The sequence below is a fragment of the Delphinus delphis genome, chromosome 6 (assembly GCF_949987515.2).
Source record: "Delphinus delphis chromosome 6, mDelDel1.2, whole genome shotgun sequence".
Lineage (NCBI taxonomy): Eukaryota > Metazoa > Chordata > Mammalia > Artiodactyla > Delphinidae > Delphinus > Delphinus delphis.
Genome location: NC_082688.1, coordinates 90,828,261 through 90,851,773, shown reverse-complemented (window position 1 = coordinate 90,851,773; position 23,513 = coordinate 90,828,261). Strand labels below are relative to the sequence as shown.

At 48.8% G+C, this 23,513-nt stretch overlaps 1 long non-coding RNA gene and 1 pseudogene across 1 annotated transcript; both read left to right on the top strand.

The window, feature by feature from the left end:
• The first annotated feature begins 554 nt into the window (after positions 1–554).
• LOC138414112 (uncharacterized) lies at positions 555–9,903 on the top strand. The gene is made up of 5 exons (XR_011246522.1): positions 555–1,372; positions 4,072–4,162; positions 8,011–8,210; positions 8,682–8,814; positions 9,243–9,903. It is a non-coding gene; the product is annotated as an uncharacterized lncRNA (long non-coding RNA).
• Positions 9,904–14,399: 4,496 nt separating this feature from the next.
• Positions 14,400–15,216, top strand: LOC132427707 (serine/arginine-rich splicing factor 3 pseudogene; annotated as a pseudogene).
• The last annotated feature ends 8,297 nt before the right edge of the window (positions 15,217–23,513 follow it).

Genomic DNA, 23,513 nt, shown 5'->3' with positions numbered 1-23,513 from the left:
GAGGCATTGCTACCAGTGAGTGGTGTGTTCCCAGAACTAGGAACAGCCGTGTGAAATAGGTAGCGGTTCTACTTGGAGACAGGGCAGACTGGAAAATGACAGCCCTGGGAAGGAGGTGTGGTGTCCATAGGTTTGGTGTCAGAGCTGCTGCCTGCTGAAGCTCCCATGCCGGCCTAAGCCGTAAATGGGAGGGGGGCGGGCTGGGGAAAACAGGGGCAGAATGGAAAGGGAAAACAGGGGCAGAACGGAGAAAGATAGCCTATGGAGGAGGTGTGGTGTCCATAGCTTCGGGGTCAGAGGTGCTGCCTGCTGCAGCACCGATGACACCCGAAGCCGTAAATGGGGTGCTGGGGAAAAGGGGGGCAGAATGGAAAGGGACAACAGGGGCAGAACGGAAAACGATAGCCTGGGAAGGAGGTGTGGTGTCCATAGCTTTGGGGTCAGAGATGCTGCCTGCTGCAGCACCGATGACACCCGAAGCCGTAAATGGGGTGCTGGGGAAAAGGGGGGCAGAATGGAAAGGGACAACAGGGGCAGAACGGAAAACAATAGCCTGGGAAGGAGGTGTGGTGTCCATAGCTTCGGGGTCAGAGGTGCTGCCTGCTGCAGCACCGATGACACCCGAAGCCGTAAATGGGGTGCTGGGGAAAAGAGGGGCAGAATGGAAAGGGAAAACAGGGGCAGAACGGAAAACGGTAGCCTGGGAAGGAGGTGTGGTGTCCATAGCTTTGGGGTGAGATGGGCTGCCTGCCTGATCTGAGAAAAGCGAGTGAAAGTGGGAGAGCTTCTCCCTAGCTGCTAAGTCTTCTCAAGGTCTAGCACGCACTGAACACTGGCCGGCTCAGCCTGGGTGTTGACATTGCATTGTACGTGTCACAGAGCAAGGGTGGGTCAGGGGGTGGTATGGGGGCCCCACACAAGCCCAGCCCCTGAAGAAACCCGGCCCGAGGGCAAAGAGCCCGACCCCTTCTGGGCTTTCTAGCGGCTGGGACTTGTCGCTGTGGGTGGCAGGTGTTTGGCACCGGATGGGCCACCATGCGGAGACTGTTGGGGACTGTGGAAGTCTTCTCCTCCAGAGCTCACCCTGCCTGGGCACCGGCTCTGCAGACCCCTCAGCCCTGGCTATGTATCGGCCAGCCCTTCCCCGCAACGGGGCCCAGAGGCCAGAGCCTGCCCAGAGCTGAGTGGAGGAGGCACCCAGAGTTTGCCAGGCTGTGGCCCGCCGCCTCCGTGGACCTCCCCAGCTTGTCCGCGAGCCCTGGAGACAGGAGCGCCAGCATCACCATGAGCCAGGCGGTGAAGGTTTCTGAGCAGGGGATGCAGAGCCCTGACGCGACTGGATGCTGCACCCCACGATGTCCCTTCCTGGCAGGTAGGTTCTTTCTTCACTTGTTTTTCGAAATTTGGTAAAAGAACATTTAAACCTTTGACTGTTCTTCAGGGTATACAGATGGTAGTGGCTTAGCTGGGATTCGAAGCAAGCCTGTGTGATTCCAGAGCTCGTGCTCTGGACTCTGGTGCCTCCTTATCATATATGCTTCATGTGTTACTTTTAGCCCTAAGTGCCATACCTGTAATGAACACATACACTGCCCTGTAGGAGGTGTTCTTTTGTTCAACGCGTGAATTGGTCATCCACCACACTGGGTTCTAATCTCAGAAGATAGGTCAGGGACCACCAGTTGTCAGCATAGCACCATCCCACATTTCTAATTGAGGCTTGCAGCCTAGATTTGTCCCTTTGGTCTAGTTTGAAGGATCCAGGTATGTAAAGCTTATATTCTAGATAAATATCAGGGGCTATCCTGAAAGGAATTCATCAATGAATTATTCTGTATGGATTAGAAGCCAGTTTCTGTGGCCTTCCTGGAGTATATCCAGTAAGGCATCTCATTCATGTCTAGAAAGCAAATATATCATTTATTGCAACTTCAGCATGGAGCGATGTATTGGTTTAAAATAAAGTACGATCAACACAATTTGGTCATTGTGAGTATGCCGGCTGGGTCCACTCTTTACTACACATATGTAACTCTAGAGCTTCTTACGCCCCATAGAGGAGACATACTCTTGTGTGTCTAGGACAAGGGAAACATGTTGTTATTCAGGAGCTGGAAGCTACAGCATGACAGGAAAGAATTGAAAAATCCTGGTCTTGGTCTACACATCACTTTACCTTGTTCGAATCTTGTTTCTTTGGCTTGCTTCATTGGAGTGTTTTCTCTCTCCTGGGACTGACATTGTGTGTTATATATCAGGCATGTAACATGTAGAAGTTTCAGAACCCAGAATCATATAGATCAGTGAAAATTTATATATTTTTGTTTAAAATCTATTTAAAATCACACTGGGCATAATTCATATATTCCAAAAGTAGTTTGACCCTCTGCTCATGAGATTCTTTTTATGGTATGTCAAAGCAAATTTGGACTTCCATCCCCAATAAACTTTGAGGTTGGAGGACACAAAAGCTTTTGCTCAGACCTAAATTCTGTCTGAAAACAAAGGGTAGCTATTATAAGCCCTTTCTAACCTCTCCAGGAGCAGAAATGATTTACAGCTATGGCATTGAACCATAATTTCTTGATCTCATTTGAGAAGAGCTCAGTAAGAAACCGTGTCTTGATTTTTGTTTGTTGGTTCCCTGTTTTCTTGTCTTGCTTACCAACAATCCACTGTAATCCATGAGTGAGTATGGCAGCAGGCTGAGTGTTTCCTGGAGCTCATTAAGTGAACGTTTTTTCCTAAAATGACTTTTGTCTCCTTGTTTTCAGCCCCTCTTCTTTCCTCTGTCCTTTACTATAATCAGGGCTCAGCAAAAGCTGCCTGGCTTTGTGCAGACCCTGCTTAGCGTAGTCTTTTCTTCATTATTTTATTCATGGCCCCTCCATTTCATTGTTTGCCTTCTCGAAATGTGTTGAAATCTTTCTGTGGTTGATGACTTCCACAATGTCTTGGCTTTTATTGGTTGATTAATTTTGGTATTTCTGCAGTTTTATTTAAACATGGTTTCAGGAGGACCAGAAAGTAAATATATTTCCTAGTCTGCCATCTTGAGCTGAAAATCCCTGTGGATTTTAGCATCCAATGTTCCCATGGGTAAAAAACCCAACCTTGGCATTAATAGATGTACACTCAAGATTTCAGCTTTTCTTGAGCAATCACTAAGGATTTAATATGCGGTCACTTCTAATGGGAAAATAATAACTATCTCATGGCGTTGATTTGAGGATTAACTTAGATAATGGACAAGAAAATGCTTTGTAAGGTTTTAAAATCTATAAAAAATGTTTTTTGTTATTATTTGATTTGTTGCTATTTCAACTTTAGCTGACAGTTGTTTGTGACCTTGCTTATGTGAGAAAATGCCTTCTGGTTTATTGTTTTGAAAGCCAGATGATATTTTTCAGTAGCTCAATGGAAATGGCATCATTTGTGAAGTTGAAGGGTGAAGGCATAAATGTTTCTTGACATTTGAATCAACTATTGGTCTTCTGGGGCTTGTCCTTATTCTCCTGCAGTCTCTAATCAACATGGCATCCAGAGAGATCCTGTTAAAACATAAGTCAGATCATGTCACTCAAGTCTCTTCAATGGCTTCTTCACAGGAAAAGCAAAGTCCTCAAAGTGCCTCCACAGCCCTAGAAATCTGGGCCTCTGTTTCCTCTCTGACTGTTTCCTTCTCCTCTCCACTTTGCTCCCTCTGTTTTCCACACACTGACATCCTTTCTGCTCCTTGGATACTCCAAGCCCACTCTTGCCTCATTGCCTTTCCATCTGACTGTTCCCTCTGCTTGTACTATTCACTTCCCAGATATGCACCTTGCTCCCTCTCACAACCTTAGGTTCCCTCGTAAATTTTATCTTCCCCAGAAAGCCCTCAGTGATCACTTAGTTTCCGATCACAGCCTCCTCCTACCAGCTAACAATCTCCATCCCCCTTCCCTGCTTGCTGTTTTTCTCCAGCACTTACCTGATATACTGGTTATTCTACCCATTTATTCAATTTTTATTTACGTATTTACACTTATGATTTTATATTTGCTTCTTTACTTTTGTCTCTCCCCTCAGCTCGAGAGAGGCTATATTCATCTGTGTTAATCACTGCTGTGTTTCCTGAACATGCCTAGAAAACATCCTGAAGAAGGGTGCCTGAAATTTGGTACGGGATCCATCAATTTTCTTGGCTGAATGAAGAAATATGTTCATAAATTAATGAACAAATCTCTGGGGTTTCTGAATTAAGGACTAATGGGAAGAGGAAGGCAAATGGTTGGGACAGGGTACTGCAAGAAGTAGTATTTGGAGTACTCTGATAGCTATCCTAATAGATAACATTTTGTTCATTTAAATAGTTTGAACAAGAGAGTTGGGAACTAGGGACACACAGCATCGAGGTTTTATAATGCATTCTGTAGAGTTCTTTTCAAGTGTGTTCAAATATCATTGAAAATATATGCATGCATATAAACCTCTGTTACTTGATTTAGTGCTTTACAAGAGCCCCTCAAGGAAGGGGTAGTAGCAACTCTCAGTATCCTTCCTTTATGATGAGCTTACTTTATTCAAAATTACATCATAATTTATTTGTAACTGTGAAACTAGACTTATTTAGTAGACCCTCCCTAGAAACCTATGACATTAATAAAACCAACAAAAATGTGTTCAGTTTCCAGTGATACACACACTACAGACTCAATTATGTGTCATCCATTTTAATGAAGGGAAGAAGTGATTTAACAAACAGAGCAAACAGAATATGAAGTTTTGTCCTCCATTAATATTAGTAATGGATAAAGTGGGCTCCAATGCCTTCAAGGTAGCTTGAGACCCATCATCTGTGTGTCATGGGCAGGGGGATGCTCGGCCAGGATGTCTTTCTCTGTCACTGAGAAAAATTTCCATAATATATAATGATACTTATTGAAACAGATATGGGGCATTTGGGTAATTAGGAATCCGTTAGCATATTTTTCCGGAAGCCTTGACTACAAAACGAAGATAGTAGATTTGGACACTTCCAGCTATGCAGAAGTTGTTTGGGTATTCATCTTTATGCCGAATGCAGTAAGCTTATTTCATCTCTGCAGCTTCCCATATACCATTTTCCCACCTCTGTTTTGTGTTTGGAAAGACTTTTAGAAATTAAAACTCAAGTTAAAAAGTGAGTGACGGGCTTCCCTGGTGGCTCAGTGGTTGAGAGTCCGCCTGCCGATGCAGGGGATACGGGTTCGTGCCCTGGTCCGGGAAGATCCCACATGCCGCGGAGCGGCTAGGCCCATGAGCCATGGCCGCTGAGCCTGCGCGTCCGGAGCCTGTGCTCCGCAACGGGAGAGGCCACAGCAGTGAGAGGCCCGTGTACCGCAAAAAAAAGAAAAGAAAAGAAAAGAAAGTGAGTGACAACTTAAATGATATATGGACTATTTTGCTGACTTACAAGAGCATGCAGAATTAAATATGACCCAGTTGAAATGTTAATTTTATTTTAATGTGTATATTGGGGTGGAGTCTTAAAGGTGCCAGAAAACAAGCATTCACCCGTCCTGTTTGGAACTGCAGCACACAGGCACCTTCAGTTACCAGTTCTGTTCATTCCACAGAATCGTCTTGGGAAAACATAACTGTTCTTTATGTACCTGGTATATATCTTAATTAGTTTGAAGAATTTCCCAAATACCTGTTAATATGTAGTTCTCCAATTCCAATCTTGCCACGTCCTGTACCAGTGACACAGCACATAGGAGTTTTATTTCTCTTTCTTTCTCTGGGTTGCTGAGAACCCAACGAAAGAACAATGGAATGGCATCAAAGAGATCAGGGTTCTTGACTCAGATTTGCCTTAAAATAATAGTGTCCTCTTGGGAAAATTATAGTTACTCTAGGCCCCTTTCCTTTTCTTTACTTTGACAGAGCTGCACTAGATGACCCCAAGTAACACTGCACTCTTTGCAGTAGTAGCTTAGACGTTACTGGTTTTCTGAAACAAATGAAGACAGTGACACAGGAAACTGTGCAACATCTCTGTGACTATGTTTTCTTAGAGTTGCCTCCATTTTACAGATGATAAGATGGCTGAGCACAGAAGTAGGTGTTTTGACCAGAGGTTCCAGAGTAGATGGAACTGAACCACAAGTTTCCTTCATTCCTGAAGCTCACTTAGCCAAAACATAGGCTTCTGAATATTAAGCTGTAAAGCATATTATCAGTATGCTTTAAAAGAAGCGGTTCTTCTAGGATTTCTAATTACTAGCAGGCGGTTTTGAAATTCTTAGAAGATCATCTAATTTTGTGAGATTTACAGCTCTATTTTCCTGTCAAGCAAGTTGTATTAGTGCCAGACAATCACCTGAGCTTCTGGATGCTTCTCTGACCCTCTTGAATTTTTCTTCTTGCTATCTGAAATTCATGCCAGATAAGCCTTTTTGTAGAGAACATGTACAGACTTGTCTATTTTCATATAAGAAAGCGATGCAGTGAGCCAGGTCGGGGGTTAAGCCCTCATTCTCAGAGTGGTGTTGAGCTCCTGGTGAAATATTATCATCATTTCCTCCGAATAGAAAAGCAGTTATCTCAAGTTTTTAATGCCATTAACTATTTATACATTTATGTATAATACATATATTTATTGTACCTACGAGGTGTGCTCTCTTTGGGAAGTACAAAGCTATTTGAGACATAAGTTGTTCGTTTGTTTGTTTTCCCACAAATACTGTGACCCTTTGAGCAGGAAGGTCTATGTTTTACTAACATCTAGAACAAGCAGCTAACACGGTGTCTAAGATGTAGTCAATAAATATGAAATAGGTAAATGAACACATTTTTAAGGAAGGGCCAGGACATGAACAAATAGAAAATTTTCATTTTCAGTCACAAAGCCACAACAGACATAAAAATGATACAGACAACAAGTGCTACGGTCATTCAAAGAAGGCATAGAGTTGATACAACAAGGATCTCCTCTATGACACAGGGAACTGTACTCAATATTTTGTAATAACTTATAAGGGAAAAGAATCTGAAAACGGAATCACTGTGCTGTACACCTGAAACGGACACGACATTGTAAATCAACTATATTTCAATTAAAAACCAAACAAACAGACAACAGCAACAACAAAAAACCAGAGAGGTCATAGAAGTTCTTATGAGATTCCAGAAGAGAAGAGAAGCCAAATGAGGACGGGAGAGGAGGCTTTTGAATCAGTTCAGAGGAGAAGTCACAGAGGAACTAGTCTTTGATCTGAACTTGAGATTAAGATTAAGATGAATTAATCTGAATTAATTAAGATTGCAACACAGGGATATTACAGATGAAGGTAATCACATAAACTTACTCTACTGAAACTTGCAGAGGTTATGAGTGTTGTTCAAGATCCCAAAGCAAGTGCATTGTGGAATCAGAATTTTAAGTGAGGCCTAATGAACTAAAAACAAAGAAACACAGAAACAAGCCCTTCCTGTGACACCACGTTGCCTTTGAAGTCGTGTTTTTTTGGCGGGTTGGCAGAAACTGGTTCCAGTGTTTCTTGCAGGAATGACTGGCCATAGGACTGGGCGTCGTAGCTTCCTGCCAGGCGGCCGAAGGTCGCAGGCAGGTGGGTCACTGGGACACACGCAGAGGGGCTCCTGCCCGGCTCCAGGCCGCTCAGTGCCCCTGCCCCAGAGCGGGGGTGGGGGCCCCAAAGCAGCCTTGTCTGAGTCCCCTGCCACTAGAGAGAGTATTGGCCCAACACTTGTAGAAAACGGGGACCTTGCTGGCAGTTCAGTGGAGGGACACAAATAAATCTTTGCCGACTTTCTGCTGAAGCTCACGAGGGTTCACTCCTAAGCCTCTTACAAGGTCAGCTGCCGAGGCTGTGAGAGATGAGTCAGGGCTCGCCCTCCACCACGGGGAGATCGCTGGTTAAAGCGCTCACGAGGGAGTGAACCGCGTGTCCGCACCGACACGCACGGGCAGACCTCGTCGATGCCTTCTGTTCGGGGTATGAAGCCCTCTCCTGCCTCTTCCAGGCTCTCTAGAAAGCATGTGCAGAGCCTCCCACCCCACCCTCGGACTCCGCGGGCCACAGCTGGAGGGACCAGCCAAGGAACCGTGGCAGGAAGAGGCCAGAGGTCAGCGGGCCTCGGCCAGAGCCCGTCAGTCGGTCCCCATTCACACACCACCAGACGATCCTCTTGACCTGGGCAGTAGCCGCCAACCGACCGCTGAGGTGAGCCCGGTGCGCGCTTGGCTATCTGGCATGGCTGGGAACCCCAGGATCTCCTGGCAGAGGCGGGCATTCTCCTGGGCCGGGTCCGTGGGCGTCTGCGTGTGCAGGGCCTGAACCACCTTGGCCAGGACGATCTGGCACAGGTTGAAGAGGCCTGGGGGGCGGGAGGAAGGAGACGGGGGGCTGGCACCGTGTCCAGGCCGCGCTTTCCAGCCGGGCAGACCGGAAGCCCCCTTCCCTTCCCTCGGTCCGGCCGCATCTGGGTTGGCCTCCCGGGACTTGATGAGCTTGTCCAGCAGCTCCTGAGGGACGGTGCTGCCCATGCCCCACCAAGACTGGCAGCAGCGCCAGGGCCTCCCAGGGCACGGCGCCCCCGGCCCCAGAGCCTTCCCTCTGGTTCTCGTCACCGGCTGTCACCAGACTTGCATGCAACGTTCTTTTCTTTTCTCTTGTCGTCTTTACGTCCCTCAGCCACGCAATGCGGTGAAGCCCTGACGCTCGCTGCCGCGTCGATACACCCTGAGAACACGATGCTCAGCGAGAGAAGTCATACACAGAAGGACACACAGGGCGTGACCCCACTGAGGAGAAACGTCCAGAGCAGGTAGATGCACAGAGTCAGCGAGTGGGTTCCTGGTTGTCAGGGGCTGGCGAGGGGACGGAGTGATAGCTAAGGGCGTGAGGGACATTTTCGGGGTGACGGAAATGGTCCAAAGCAGTAGTGACGTCTGTACAGCTCAGTAAACTGTCCCCACACGCCCCGGTGCAGCCTGTGAGAGCATCGCGCTCAGGATGAAGGGCTGACCACAGGAAGACTGAACGAGCAGTGGGTCCTGGGCCCAGACGCTCAGCTGGCGCCCCCCACGTGGGGAAGTCACTGGGACTTGCTGAGCCTCCACGGAGACTGGCAGCAGCCCCCGAGCTCACAGGGCACTGCGCCCCTGGCCCCAGAGCCTTCCCTCTGGTTCTCATCACCGGCTGTCAGCAGACTTGCAGGCAACGTTCCTTTCTTTTCTTTTGTCTTTTTTCAAGGCAACTCTTGAGTGCATGTATTTAACATGCAGGGAACCAGCCCTGACTCCTTGATCTGGGTCTTCCAGCCTCTAGAGCCTCGAGGACATCCATTTCCGTTATTTACGCGCCCAGTGCCTGGGGTCTGATGATGGAAGCTGACACCGAGGGCGTCACCACGTGCGGGGTGATGTCAGTGGAAGAATCCCATGGCGAGGGCCTGCCTGAGGACCACGCACGCCCGGGCCCTCCCCGCCCCCTGCCTGCAGCCCTGCGCCTGGGAGCGGAGCTGGTGCATCGCGTGCCCGACGTCGTGGAAGTTGGTCTCCCGCTCATCATGCTGCAGCAGGGAGGGCAGGTTGGGCGTAGGCTTGGTGAAGTTGGCCACCATGGCCGCGATGGCGATCTGGCAGCTCCCATCGTGCTGTAGGCAGCCCGGCTGCAGGCCGAAGCAGGCCGCGTGCCCGGACTTCCCCACCCTGCGGAGGGACGTGGATGGGGCCCCGCTTCCACAGAGGAGCCCCGGCCCACGGCCGACAGGTTCCCCCACGCACGCACCGAGGATAGAGATCAGGTAGAACTTGCCGATGGATGACCTTGCCCGAGACCGCGTCCCAGACCGTTTAGAGCCTCACGTCTTCGTGACACATGCTGGTGCCCTCCTCCAGGTCGAAGGTCAGCCCCAGCAGCTCCTGGAGATGCCCAGCAGCCCGCGTGTGAGTGCCTGCATGGGGAAAGCCTCATTGAGCAGGTACTGGTTCACGTGGTAGCGCGTCTCCTCCCCCTGTTTCATGTAGTAGCGCAGGTCCCAGGCGTTGATGGGGCCGTCCAAGTGCAGGCCCCGCCTCTGGCACTCGGCCTTCTTTAGCTCCAGGATCGCGGCCGCTCCTGCTCCCCGAGGGGCTTCAGCTTCTGGGCCAGCTCACCTGCGGGCGGAGGGGAGAGGCTCGGCTACGTCCCTGGGGCGGCCCCCCAGCCACCCCCGACCCCGCGCCCCTCGAGGCAGAATGAAGGGTCTGGGAAGGTGACCCCCAAGGGCTGACACAGTGGGGTCTCAGGCAGCACCACGTCCGGTCAAGGTCCGCCTGACCGCGTCCCCACTGGGACTCAGGGGGAGGCGGTGTTACCTAGGACAGTGGCCACCACCTGGCTGGTCTTGTCCATGTTCATCTCCAGCACAGAGTTGGCATGCGTGCGGAACCCCAGCAGGCGGGACTTCAGGGCCTGCAGCCTCACCAGCTCCCTGAGGATCACGCAGTTCTCCTGGAACCCAGAGACGGAAGGCGCTGGGGACCGAGGGCCACGCCCTCCCCGCGGGCCCCGGGCCAGGTCTCTGCAGGCGGGCAGGGCTCCCAGGCCACTGGCGGGTACAGCCAATCCCCCTCCCTCCTCCTCCTGGCCCGGATTTCTAGACACTTTGGTGCTGCTCTAACACGTGGTCTTTATTAACACAGGTCCTTTTGGAACCAGAAACGGCATGAACGTGATGGGCTCTAAGGCCAAGGGCAGGAAGAAATGTGGCCAGTCTTTCCAGGAGCCACCAAGGGGCCTCCGCGGGCTCAACAAGACAAACACGGCTGCGTGCAGACAGTGGCTCAACCCCACGGCGCCCGAACACCCAGCCCCTGGACGGTGAGACACCTGTTGCTGCAGGTGGCCCGTGGCTCACTGATGAGGCCCGGCCCCAGGCATACGCCACCTTCTCTGGGGCCACCTCTCCGGTCTGCAGTGGGGTTCTCCTGGGAGCCCCCAGTCACCACAGGACCAGCGTGGCCTGTCTGTAGCCCAAGAAGGTGGGGACACAAGACTGTCCCCCGTGCCCCCCGCATCACCCGCGAGGCCGAGCGAGCACCAGTGGTGTCTGCGGGGAAGATGAAGGGCTCACGCACAGCCCCCATCTACAGAAGCACAGACTGCAGCCACCTGCGCTATGGAACAAACACAAGTGTCCGTGCAGGACCCGATGTCTGACTGTCAAGGCCATGCCCGGGCCACAGTGAGAAGGTGCATCCCCCATGCAAGCCACAGAGAGGGGATGGGGGGGCCATCTGCGATTCTGAGCTCATCGGGCATCACCCCAGAGGGAGAGGGAGAGGGAGAGAGGTAGACAGAAGTACAGAGGGAGAGAAAGAGAGAGGGAGGGAGAGACGTCTCTCCCTTCCCTGGGGGTTCTCTAGTGCAGCCAAGGCTGAAAACCACTGCATTTTGGGAGATGGGTCCTCGTGGGAGAGTTAGATAGTAGCTCATGGCATTATCGACACATACTAAAAAGGCCCCAAATCTTGGGGAGTCAGGGAGGGGAGTGTCGGCTGCCTCGTAAACGAGGAGAGATTGGGCATCAGGGGAGGTGCCTGTGCAGCCTGCGCCCAGGGCCCCGCAGACTTCATCTCCCAGCGGTGGTCCTGGGCTGGAAGTCAGCGGGGAGGTCAGGCTGTCCAAGCATCAACGTTGACTTCAGGGCTGATCTAAAAGGCGCCTGGTGTTTGTTGAAGCAGAGAAAAGAGAAAGCAGTAGGGAGAGGATGGGAGTGGGAGGGGGAGGGAGCCCCCCTCCTCAGCACTTCTACCGCTCTCCCTCTCTCTCTCCCTTTCTCCCTCTCTCCCTCTACCTCGCTGCCTCTCCCTCTCCCTCCCTCTCTCCCTGTCCCTCTCTCTCTCTCCCTCTTTCCCTCCCCCTCTCCCTCTCCCCATTTCCCTCTCCCTCTCAACCTCTCCCTCTCTCCCTGTCCCTGTTTCCCTGTTCCGCACGCTCTGGCTCTACCTCTTTCCCTCTCCCTCTCCCTCCACCTCCTTCCCTCTCTGGAGAGGGAAGGAGGTGGAGGGAGAGGGGGAGAGAGATGGAGAGGGAGAGAGAGATGGAGAGGGAGGGGGGAGAGGGAGAGAGAGATGGAGAGGGAGGGGGGAGAGGGAGAGAGAGATGGAGAGGGAGGGGGGAGAGGGAGAGAGAGGAGGGAGAGGGAGAGAGGGGGGAGAGGGAGAGAGTGATGGAGGGAGTGAAAGATGTCTCTCCCTCCCTCCCTCTCTCCCTCCCTCTCTCCCTCTCCCTCCCTCCTTCTCCTCCCTCTCCCTCTCGCTGCAACTCTCCTTCTCCGTCCGTCTCTCCATCTCCCTCACTCCCTCCCAGAGAGGCAGAGATAAGGCAGAGGGAGAGAGGGAGAGGGAGAGATGGAGGGAGAGGGACAGGGAGGGAGAGGGAGAGGGAGAGAGAAAGAGGTCTCTTCCTCTCTCCCTCTCCCTGTCTCCTCCTTCTCTCCCTCTCTCCTCCTTCTCTCTCTCTCTCTCTCCCCTTCTCCCTCTCTATCTCCCTGTCCCTGTTTCCCTGTTCTGGTCTCCCTCTCCCTCTCTCCCTCTCCCTTCTCTCTGCCTCTCCCTCCATCTCTCCCTCTCTGAGAGGGAGTAAGGGCAAGGGAGAGATGGAGGGAGAGGGAGAGAGGAAGGGAAAGGGTGAGGGAAGGAGAGGGGGAGACGGAGGGAGGGTGAGAGAGGGAGAGTCGGAGGAGAGAGGGAGAGGGAGGGAAGAAGAGACCATTTTCCCTCTCCCGCTCTCCCTCTCTCTGTCTCTCTCCCTCTCTCTCTCTCTCTCTCTCCCTCTGTCCCTCTCTCTCTTCCTCTCTCCCTCTCCCTCCATCTCTCCCTCTCCCTCTCTCCCTCATCTCTGCCTCTCCCTCCATCTCTCCCTATGTGGGAAGGAGTGAGGGAGATGGAGACATGGAGGGAGAGGGAGAGTTGGTGGAAGAGGGAGAGGGAGGAGAAGGAGAGAGGGAGGGAGAGAGGGAGAGATGTCTTCACTCCCTCCCTCTATCCTTCTCTCCCTTTCCCCCCTCTCCCTCCCTCTCCCCCCTCCCTCTCCTGCTCTCTCTCTCCCTCTTTCCCTTTCCCTCTTCCTCCACCTCCTTCCGTCTCTGGAGAGGGAAGGAGGTGGAGGGAGAGGGAAAGAGGAAGAGGGAGAGGGAGAGCGGAACAGGGAAACAGGGACAGGGAGAGAGGGAGGGAAAGGGAGAGAAGGAGGACAGTGGGAGAGGGAGGGAGGAAGAGACCTCTTTCCCTCTCCCTCTCCCCCCCTCTCTCTCCCTCTCTTCCTCTCCCTCCCTCTCCCTCCATCTCTCCCTCTCCCTCTCTCCCTCTCCCTTGTCTCTGCCTCTCCATCTCTCCCTCTTTGGGAGGGAGTGAGGGAGAGGGAGAGATGGAGGGAGCGGGAGAGTTGGAGGGAGAGGGAGAGGGAGGAGAAGGAGGGAGGCAGAGGGAGAGAGGAAGGGAGAGAGGGATAGAGGGAGGGAGGGAGAGAGGAATAAAGGGAGGGAGGGATAGAGGGAGGGAGGGAGAGATGTCTTTCGCTCCCTCCCTCTATCCCTCTCTCCCTCTCCCCCCTATCTCTCCCTCTCCCCCCACCTCCTTCCCTCTCCAGAGAGGGAAGGAGGTGGAGGGACAGGGAGAGGGAAAGAGGTAGAGGTAGGGCGTTCGGAACAGGGAAACAGGGACAGGGAGAGAGGAAGGGAGAGAGGGACAGGGAAGAGGGACGGGGGAGGCGGGAAGACGGAGGGGGGAGGCGGGAAGACGGAGGGGGGAGGCGGGAGAGAGACGGGGGAGAGGGAGGAGGTAGAGGGAGGGGGAGGGGAGAGGGAGAGGGATCTGGGAGAGCGAGGGGGAGACGGAGGTGGAGAGGGAGTTGGGAGAGGGACGGGGAGAGGGACGGGGAGGGGGGAAGGGGGGGAGGGAGAGAGGGAAAGAGAGAGACGCAGAGGAAAGAGGGAGAGGGAAGGGGGGGGACAGAGGGAGAGGGAGAGAGGGAGGGGGAGAGGGACGAGAGGAAGCAGGGAGAAAAGAGAAAGAACACACCATGTACATTTCTGTCAAATGACACCGGAGATCCTTACACAACCAGGAGAAAATAACACAGCGAGGCTCTTTCTCAGCTGGAACTGGAACTGCAGATGGGGCCAAACACCACCAGGGTGGCCACACATGTCCAGCTGCCGCCCCAGCCCCCTGAGTCTGGTCACCAGGGCTCTGAGTGTTTGCTCCAGGGACCTGGGGTTCACCCTGTCACCCTGGAGGTCGGGCCTAGACAGCAGGGCCCCGGGCTGGACACATGGGGGGAAAAGCATCCCCACAGGACAGCTTGTGCGAGCCGATTCAGCTGCGAGATTCTAGAGGCCCGGGATCACCCTGTGGCCCATGAAACCCAGGAGCCAGGAGGGTCTTGCATCGGGATTCCTGTCCGTTGGACTGTAACGTTTGTGTAAGGAATCTTGGAAACAGTGGTAACAAGAGTGAATTCGAACGAGCTTTAGGATATTATGGACCACTCCGAAGTGTGTGGGTTGCTAAAAACTCTCCCGGCTTCGCTCTTGTTGAAAATGAAGATCCCCGAGATGCAGCGGATGCTGTCTGAGAACTAGACGGGAGAACACTCTGGCTGCCGAGTAAGAGTGGACCTGTCCAATGGGGAAAGGAGAAGTCGAGATCGTGGCCGCCTCCTTCTTGGGGTCGTCGCCCTCGAGATGATTATCGGAGGAGGAGTCCTCCCCCTCACCACAGATCTCCAAGACAGAGAAGCTTCTCCTGCAGCCAGAGCAGGTCCCTTTAGTAGATATAGGAGAAGAGAGAGATCACTGTCCCAGGAGAGAAATCGCAAGCCCTCCCGATCTTTCTCTAGGTCTCCTAGCCGATCCAGGTCAAATGAAAGGAAATAGCAGACGACTTTGCAAGAGGAGTGGTGCACAGGAAATAACTTCATTTGACAGGAGTATGTACAGAAAATTCAAGTTTCGTTTGAGACTTCCGAAGCTTGATGCACTTTTTAAATGTTTTAGCTGTTCACATTTGTTTGTCTCTTGGGACAGTGACACATAAAGGTGTCATTCTCTATGGTTTGAAATGGGTCATATGAGGCATGTAATATGAAGAATTGTTTCTTTACAATGTTCTCTTAAGCAAAATTGAATTTGCTTTGAATTTTTGGTCTTGCCTAGACTGATAATAAAACTCTTAACTCCTGCCCACCTAAAGTGTGATGTTTATTATTATGGAAACAACACTGGCAAACATTGAAAAGACTTTCTGTAGCTGGGATATGGTATGCAGCTGTAGTTAAGCAAGCAGTCTTTAAAAGGTGCTGTGAACACAAGCCAGCAGGTAGAAGTGAAAGCCGCACCCTTACCCTAGATTAGAGGTTTAAGAATTCCACTAGTCTTCACACTGGACAAGAGGTTGTCCAGTGAGTTTCGAATCTAAGAAGTTTCAAGGAAGTTAGTTTCCCTTTGAGTTAGGTCATAAGTCCCCTCTGTGATTGCTGTACATGAATACATAGCTCTTTGTAATGTTTTCTGGAAGTTGAGATTATCAAGATACCAATGTCTTGCCAGATGAAGGGTATATTGTAGAGCTGAACTTTGAGTTACTGTGCAGTTTTTTTTTTCATGCTGTCATTTGTAATATGTTTTGTGAGACTCCTTGGGATTAAAGTTTTGGTTCCAAAAGGAACAAAGAAAAAAAAAAAAAGGATCCACTTGCCAATGCAGGGGACACGGGTCCGAGCCCTGGTCCGGGAAGATCCCATGTGCCGCAGATCGACTAAGCCCGTGGGCCACAACTATTGAGCCTGCGCTCTAGATCCTGGGAGCCACAACTACTGAGCCCCCATGCCACAACTACAGAAGCCCGCACAGCTAGAGCCCGTGCTCCGAAACAAAAGAAGCCACTGTAATGAGAAGCACGTGCCCGCAACAAAGAGGAGCCCCTGCTCGCCGCAACTAGAGAAAGCCCGTGTGCAGCAATGAAGACCCAACGCAGCAAAAAATAAATAAATAAAAGACGATACTGGCCAGGTGATCAAGGGTAAAATTGTTTGTCACAAGTCCCGTTGATGGGGTGTATCCCTGATGTGTGTATCCTTGATGGTGTGTATCCTTGATGATGTGACCTGAGGAGAATGACATTTTTATCTGTGTCTGGATCTTCCGCCCCAAACCCCATAACTCCAGCCCAACCATAAGAAAAACATCAGAAAACCAACAGACAAACAAATTGAGGGACAAAATACGTGACCAGTCCTCCTCAAAACTTTCAAGGTATCAAAACCCAGGGACGTCTGAGAAATGTCACAGCCCAGAGGAGACTGGGACAGAAAAAGGATGTTAGGGGAAAGCTAGGGAAATTCTAGTAAAGTGTGGACTTTGGTTAATAATAACGTATCCATCTCGGTTCCTTAGTTGGATAAGCATGTCGTACTAACGTACTAAAGTACTAACGTGTTGGAAATAGGGGTACTGGGTCGGGGGTCCACAGCACTCTGTACACTCTGTACAGATCTTTGCAACTTTTTTGTAACTCTAAGCTATTCTAAAATTAAGCAACTACTAAACAGAGATAAGAATGTTATTTCCCTGATTTGAACATGCCTGAGTTTGTTTTCATGGTCACATTTGTGCTATCTGGATGTGTCTTGGAATCAGTAGCAAAGGAGAGTTGCCAGCCCCTGGGAAGATGCAGCTGGTTTGCAGGTGGCTTGCTCTGGAGCTGAAGACCACGGTGGGAAGTCTGCAGCCTCGGGCTGCACTTAGAACCATGGGAGGGGATGGGCCAGCTCAGTTAGGGATGGAACCTATAAATAAAACTCTCTTTTCCATTATGGCTTATCACAGGATATTGAATATAATTCCCTGTGCTAGACAGTAGGACCTTGTAGCTTATCCATCCTATATTTAATAGTTTGCGTCTGCTAACCCCAAACTCCCAATCCAACCCTCCCTCCCTCTTTCTCCCCCTTGGCAACCACAAGTCTGTTCTCTATGTCTGTGAGTCTGTTTTTGTTTCGTAGACAAGTTCATTTGTGTCGTATTTTAGATTTCACATATAAGAGAGGTCATATATGTGTCTTTCTCTTCTGACTTACTTCACTTAGTATGATAATCTCTAGGTCCATCCACGACGTTGCTGCAAATAGCATTATTTCATTCTTTTTATGGCTGAATATATTCCATTGTATATATGTACCACATCTTCTTTATCCATTCATCCATCAGTGGACATTTAGGTAGCTTCCACATCTTGCCTATTATAAATAGTGATGCAATGAACATTGGGGTGCATGTATCTTTTCTTTCTTTCTTTCTTTCTTTCTTTCTTTCTTTCTTTCTTTCTTTCTTTCTTTCTTTCTTTTCTTTCTTTCCTTTCTTTCTTTCTTTCTTTCTTTCTTTCTTTCTTTCTTTCTTTCTTTCTTTCTTTTTCTTTCTTTTCTTTCTTTTTCTTTCTTTCTCTCTTTCTTTATTTTTTTGTCACACAGCATGTGGGATCTTAGTTCCCTGGCCAGAGATGGAACCCATGCTCCCTGCACCGGAAGCACAGAGTCTTAACCACTAGACCACCAGGGAAATCCCAGGGGTGTATGTATATTTTTGAATTAAGAGTTTTCTCCAGATCTATGCCCAGGAGTGGAATTGCAGGACCCTATGGCAGCTGTATCTGTTCTCTGCACGTCTCACATCAACCACCTGCACTCTACTGCTTGCTCTCAACGTCATCTTCGGGGAACACAACCTGCGACAGGGACCTTGACAAGAAGAAATGGCTCAGGGAAAAGCTACCTGCACAGGGAGGAGATAGAGGCCATTGACCCTGGGGTGCGGCGGGGAGAGTGGGCACAGAGATTTGTCATTTCATCCCTGATACTCAGCCCTCCTGGCTGCCCCACTCTAGGTCACCTCGGGATACAGAGGTGACCCGGTTAGAGTCCCAGCCTGTGCAGGAATCTAGGGGCACCAGCGGGTCTGAATAATATTAGTGCAGGGTCTCCCCCATGGCACTGGGGTTATTTGGGGCGGGTCATTCTCTGCTGGGGGCCCCTTCTGGGCACTGTGTGGGGTTCAGCAGCATCCCTGTCCCCACCCATTTGATTCCAGGGGCCCCTTCCCCCCCAGTTGTGACAACCACAGATTTTCCCCAGACATCACCGAAGAACTGGGTGAGACGGAAACAGGATGGCCCTGGGTGAGGAGCTGTGTTGAAGCAGCTGTGTTGAAGCAACCAGCCTGGCTTAGGGCAAGTTCTGCCCCAGTCCCGTCAGAGCCTGCATTTAGAACTGCCCCTTCCTCTCCCACCTCCCATGCCCTGCAGTGGTCTCCGAGACATCATCCCCATGTAACAAATCACACCTTCTCAGTTTACTGTCCCCAGCACCTAGAAGAGTGTCTGCTATGTAGTAGATGCTTCCTAAATACTTGCTGAATAAAGGAGTTGAATAAAGGGATGAGTGGATGAATGAATGAAGGTTACCATGGAAGGAGGGGGGAGATTCCCTTTCTGGCTCTCGGGGGTTGGGATATCAAATGAAAGATCCAACCTAAATAGGCTGACCAGCCTTCTGGGGTTCCCCGGAAATGAGGGTTTCCCCACAGTTCCAGCGCTCAAACCTGAGCGGTCCTGGGCAAACTGGGGGCGGGTGTTGGTCACCCTGTGTAAACACAGTAACAATTCCAACTGCAATAGCAATGGCCGAGGACCTCTACGGTCTTATTGACCAGGCCCAGTTCTTTACCTGGCGGGGAAGGGTGGGCCGGGATTGGAATTCCGGTGATCCAGGGTGGGCGGGTGAGGGCACACCCCGGGCTTGTGTAGGGGAGTCCAGGAAGGTTCTGGAGGAAGTGACAGTGACACAGGAGGGAGGGAGGAGTCTAAGGAAGAACATCCCACACGACAACGTGTGCGAATGGCCCTGGACCCAAGGTCACACCTGACCAGGGCTTGCTTTTTTTCTTTTTTTCTAATTTACTTTTTCCCACATGGATATGCAATTGTCCTAATGCCATTTATTGAAAACTCCTTAATTTCCCCACTTTCTGTCATATCAAGTTCTCATCTATCTGTTTCTGGACCTTTATTCTCTACCATAGAGCTGTACGTCCCATCCTTGCACCACTAGGGCTGTTTCATCACTATAACTTTATTTTTTATTCATTTATTTCTTTGGCCGTGCCGGGCGGCATGTGGGATCTTATTTCCCTGACCAGGGATCGAACCCGCACCCCTTGCAGTGGAAGCTCAGAGTCTTAATCGCTGGACCTCCAGGGAAGTCCCCAGGGCTTGCTTTGACATCCATCGAATGGTGGCGGGTGGGCACGGGGAGCAGCTGTCTGTGAGCCATCCTGTGTAGAAATGCAGGGTGGAGGGCAGGACAGCTGGAGTGGGAGGGGAAGAGGCGGAGGAGGGAGGGAGGGATGGCGGGCGGGCGAGAGACAGAGAGTTTCCGGAGACACTAGCTCTGGCCGTGTCCTAGGGCATGAAAGCTGAAAATAGCTCCTAGTGCCGGGAGCCTTGGAGCCGGAGCCTGGGAGCCAGGGTGACTGGCTCTCCTCCCTGGTGTGTGTGTGGGGGGGGGGGGGGGGGGGGGGCTCTGGACTTCTCAGGCTGGGAATGGGGTGCACGGAGCAGGGACGGAGCAGGGACCCTTCTCTCTGGGACCTCGCGGGCCATCCTTAGCTCACAAAGCTGAGCCACTCCTGGCCCTACGAGTGGGGGGCTTATCCTCCCTGTCCCCTGGATCACACCCCCTCACACACAACTTCCCCTTGTGTGCTCCCAGCAACCAAGAGAATGTGTTTTTAAAAGATTTGGGGGATGGGGGGTAAACATACAAACAAGAGCAGAATGGATACTTTTTCAGAATGGGAATGGTTCTGTGTAACCCCATCCCCAGGGTAACCAGAGTCCTGACCTCTAACACCCTTGACGAGTCAGCCTTGGTCTGGGCTTGCAGACCCACGGAAGCTTCCTCATCCCCTCCTTCAGACCCCGTCTCTCCCTCGGCGTCTTTGTGAGAGGCACCCGGGGAAGTGGGACTGCTAGGCTGTACTGCTGCTAGAACTCCACCTGGGCTCCACCAGGCTCCAGCCCCCCGCCCTGTGCACCTCTCTGACCCTGAGGCACCTCAACTGGTAGGAGCGGCATCACCTTCCCTCCCGGGACTTGTGACACTTAAGGGAGACACAGAAAGGACAAGCGTTTGGCTCCCTGGCTGGCAAAGAGCAGGTGCTCAATTGTCATAAGTGTCCGTATCAGTGAGCGTTCTCCAGACAAACAGAATCCATAGGGTGTGTGTGTGTATATACACACACACGTACATATGTACACGCATACAAAAATATACAGCTCTGTATATATGCAGTACGCATACAGACATATACGCATATCGTATATGCAATACTCAAATACATATATACACACATATATATAAAATGCAGTTTGTATATATACAGTATGTCTACACACATATACACATAATATATACAATAGACACATACATATACACTATACATACACACATATGAAATGCATAGTTTGTATATATATACAGTATGTACACATACGTATAAGATATGCAATATACACACCTAGGTACGTCTATATCATACATATATACACACATACAAAGATATTTAGGTGTGTATATATACAGTATACATACATACACATATAATATATGCAATACATACACGTACATACATATAGACACACATATACACCTACATATAAAAGCATGTAGAATAAAAATATATATGTACTGCATCTATAAATTCGTCGTATATATACACACACATATCATATATAGGATACATACACATACACACCTATATGTAAAGATGTGCATGTACATACACATATAAATACATAGGCAAGTGTGTATCATTTCTTCTAAGATCAGGAACAAGACAAGGATGTCCACTCTTGCCACTTTTATGCAACATAGTTTTGGAAGTCCTAGCCACAGCAATCAGAAAAGAAAAAGCAAATAAATGGACCCAAATTATAAAAGAAGAAGTAAAACTATCACTGTTTGCAGATGACATGATACTATACATAGAAAATTGTAAAGATGCTACCAGAAAACTACTAGAGCTTATCAATGACTCAGTAAAGTTGCTGGATACCCAGAAGTCTGTTGCATTTCTACATACTAACAATGAAAGATTGAAAAGAGAAATTAAAGAAACAATCCCATTTACCATCACCTCAAAAAAATAAAATACCTAGGAATAAACCTACCTAAGAAGACAAAAGACCTGTAGTCCAAAAACTATAAGACACGGATGAAAGAAATCAAAGGTGACACAAACGGATGGAAAGATATTCCATGTTCTTGGATTGGAAGAATATTATCAAAATGACTATATTACCCAAGGCAATCTGCAGATTCAATGTAATCCCTATCAAATTACCAATGGCACTTTTCACAGAGCTAGAACAAAAAAGTCTTAAAATCTGTATGGAGACACAAAAGGTCCTGAATAACCCAAGCAATCTTGAGAAAGAGAAACAGAGATGGAGCAATCAGGCTCCCTGATTTCTAACTATACTACAAAGCCACAGTCATGAAAACAGTATGGTAGTGGCACAAAAACAGAAATATAGATCAATGGAACAGGATACAAAGTCCAGAGATAAACCCACAGACCTATGGTCACCTAATCTATGACAAAGAAGGCAAGACTATACAAAGGAGAAAAGACAGCCTCTTCAATAAATGGTGCTGGGAAAACTGGACAGCTTCATGTAAATAAAAAAAAAACTCAACATGGATAAAAGACCTAAATGTAGGACCAGATACTATATAACTCTTAGGGGAAAACATAGGCAGAATGCTTTGCAACATAAATTTCAGTAATATTTTTCCTTATCTCCTAGAGTAATGGAAATAAAAACAAAAATAAAAAAATGGGGCCTAATTAGACTCAAAAACTTTTGCACATCAATGGAAACCATAAACAAAATGAACAGACAACCCATAGAATGGGAGAAAATATTTGCAAACCATGTGACCAACAAGGGATTAATCTCCAGAATTTACAAGCAGCTCGTGTGGCTCAATATCAAAAAGTAAACAACCCAATCAAAAAATGGGCAGAAGACCTTAATTGACATTTCTGCAAAGAAGACATGCAGATGGGCAAGAGTCATATGAAATTTGCTCAACATTGCTAAGTATTAGAAAAAGGCAAAACAAACTACAGTGAGATATCACCTCACACCAGTCAGAAAGGCCATCATCAAAAAATCTGCAAACAATAAATGCTGGAGAGGGTGTGAAGAAAAGGGAACCTTCTACACTGTTGGTGGGAATGTAAATTGGTACAGCCACTATGGAGAACAGTATGGAGGTTCCTTAAGAAACTAAAAATGGAGCTACCATATGATCCAGCAATCCCACTCCTGGGCATATGTCTGGAGAAAAACATGGTTCGAAATTATACATGCACCCAATGTTCATGGCAGCACTGTCCACAATATCCAAGACATGGAAGCAACCTAAATGTCCACCAAAAGAGGAATGGATAAAGATGAAGTGGTACATATATACAATGGTATATTACCCAGCCATAAAAAAAGAATGAAATAATGCCATTTGCAGCAATATAGATGGACCTGTAGATTATCATACTAAATGAAGTAAGTCAGACAAAGTCAAATATAATATGATATCGCTTATATGTGGAATCTTAAAATAATGATACAAATGAACTTATTTACAAAACAAACAGACTGACAGACTTAGAGCATGAACTTTTGGTTACTGGGGAGGGAGGGGTGGGGGGAGGGATAGATAGGGATTTTGAGATTGACACGTACACACTGCTGTATTTAAAATACATAACTAACAAGGACCTACTGTATAGCACAGGGAACTCTCCTCAATATTCAGTAATAACCTAAATAGGAAAGGAATTTGAATAAGTACTTATACATGTATATGTATAACTGAGTCACTTTGCTGTACACCTGAAACTAACACCACATTGTTAATCAATGATACTCCAATATAAATAAAAATTTAAAAATAAAGATAATGAGATTCCTTTAAAAAAAATAAAACATACACATCTTGACATTAAAATACCGAAAAAAACCCCATGTTCCAGAAGGATATCAACAATATATTATTCATATAAAGTTTATAAATTAATAGAAGCCTACTATGTATTTTAATTAACATTATTTATATGAGTTCATTAAGTTACTCTTTATTAATATTTATATACATTTATATATATTTATAGTAATAACAATACATAAATCGTCTGGGTGAATTCCCAAGAAGATGAAAAACATGGAAATTTATAGAAATGAGGGGAATTGTAGAGGAGTAGTTATCTAAAATCTGAGAGTGAAAGGAACTGTAATTGCTAACTCTAATTTTTCTTCCTTTTCTTTTTACAGACATATAAATGCCAATCATTTTTAAAATCTCATAGTTGGTATGTGCCTGAAAGTTACCAGCCATACCTTTTATTTATTTGAATAT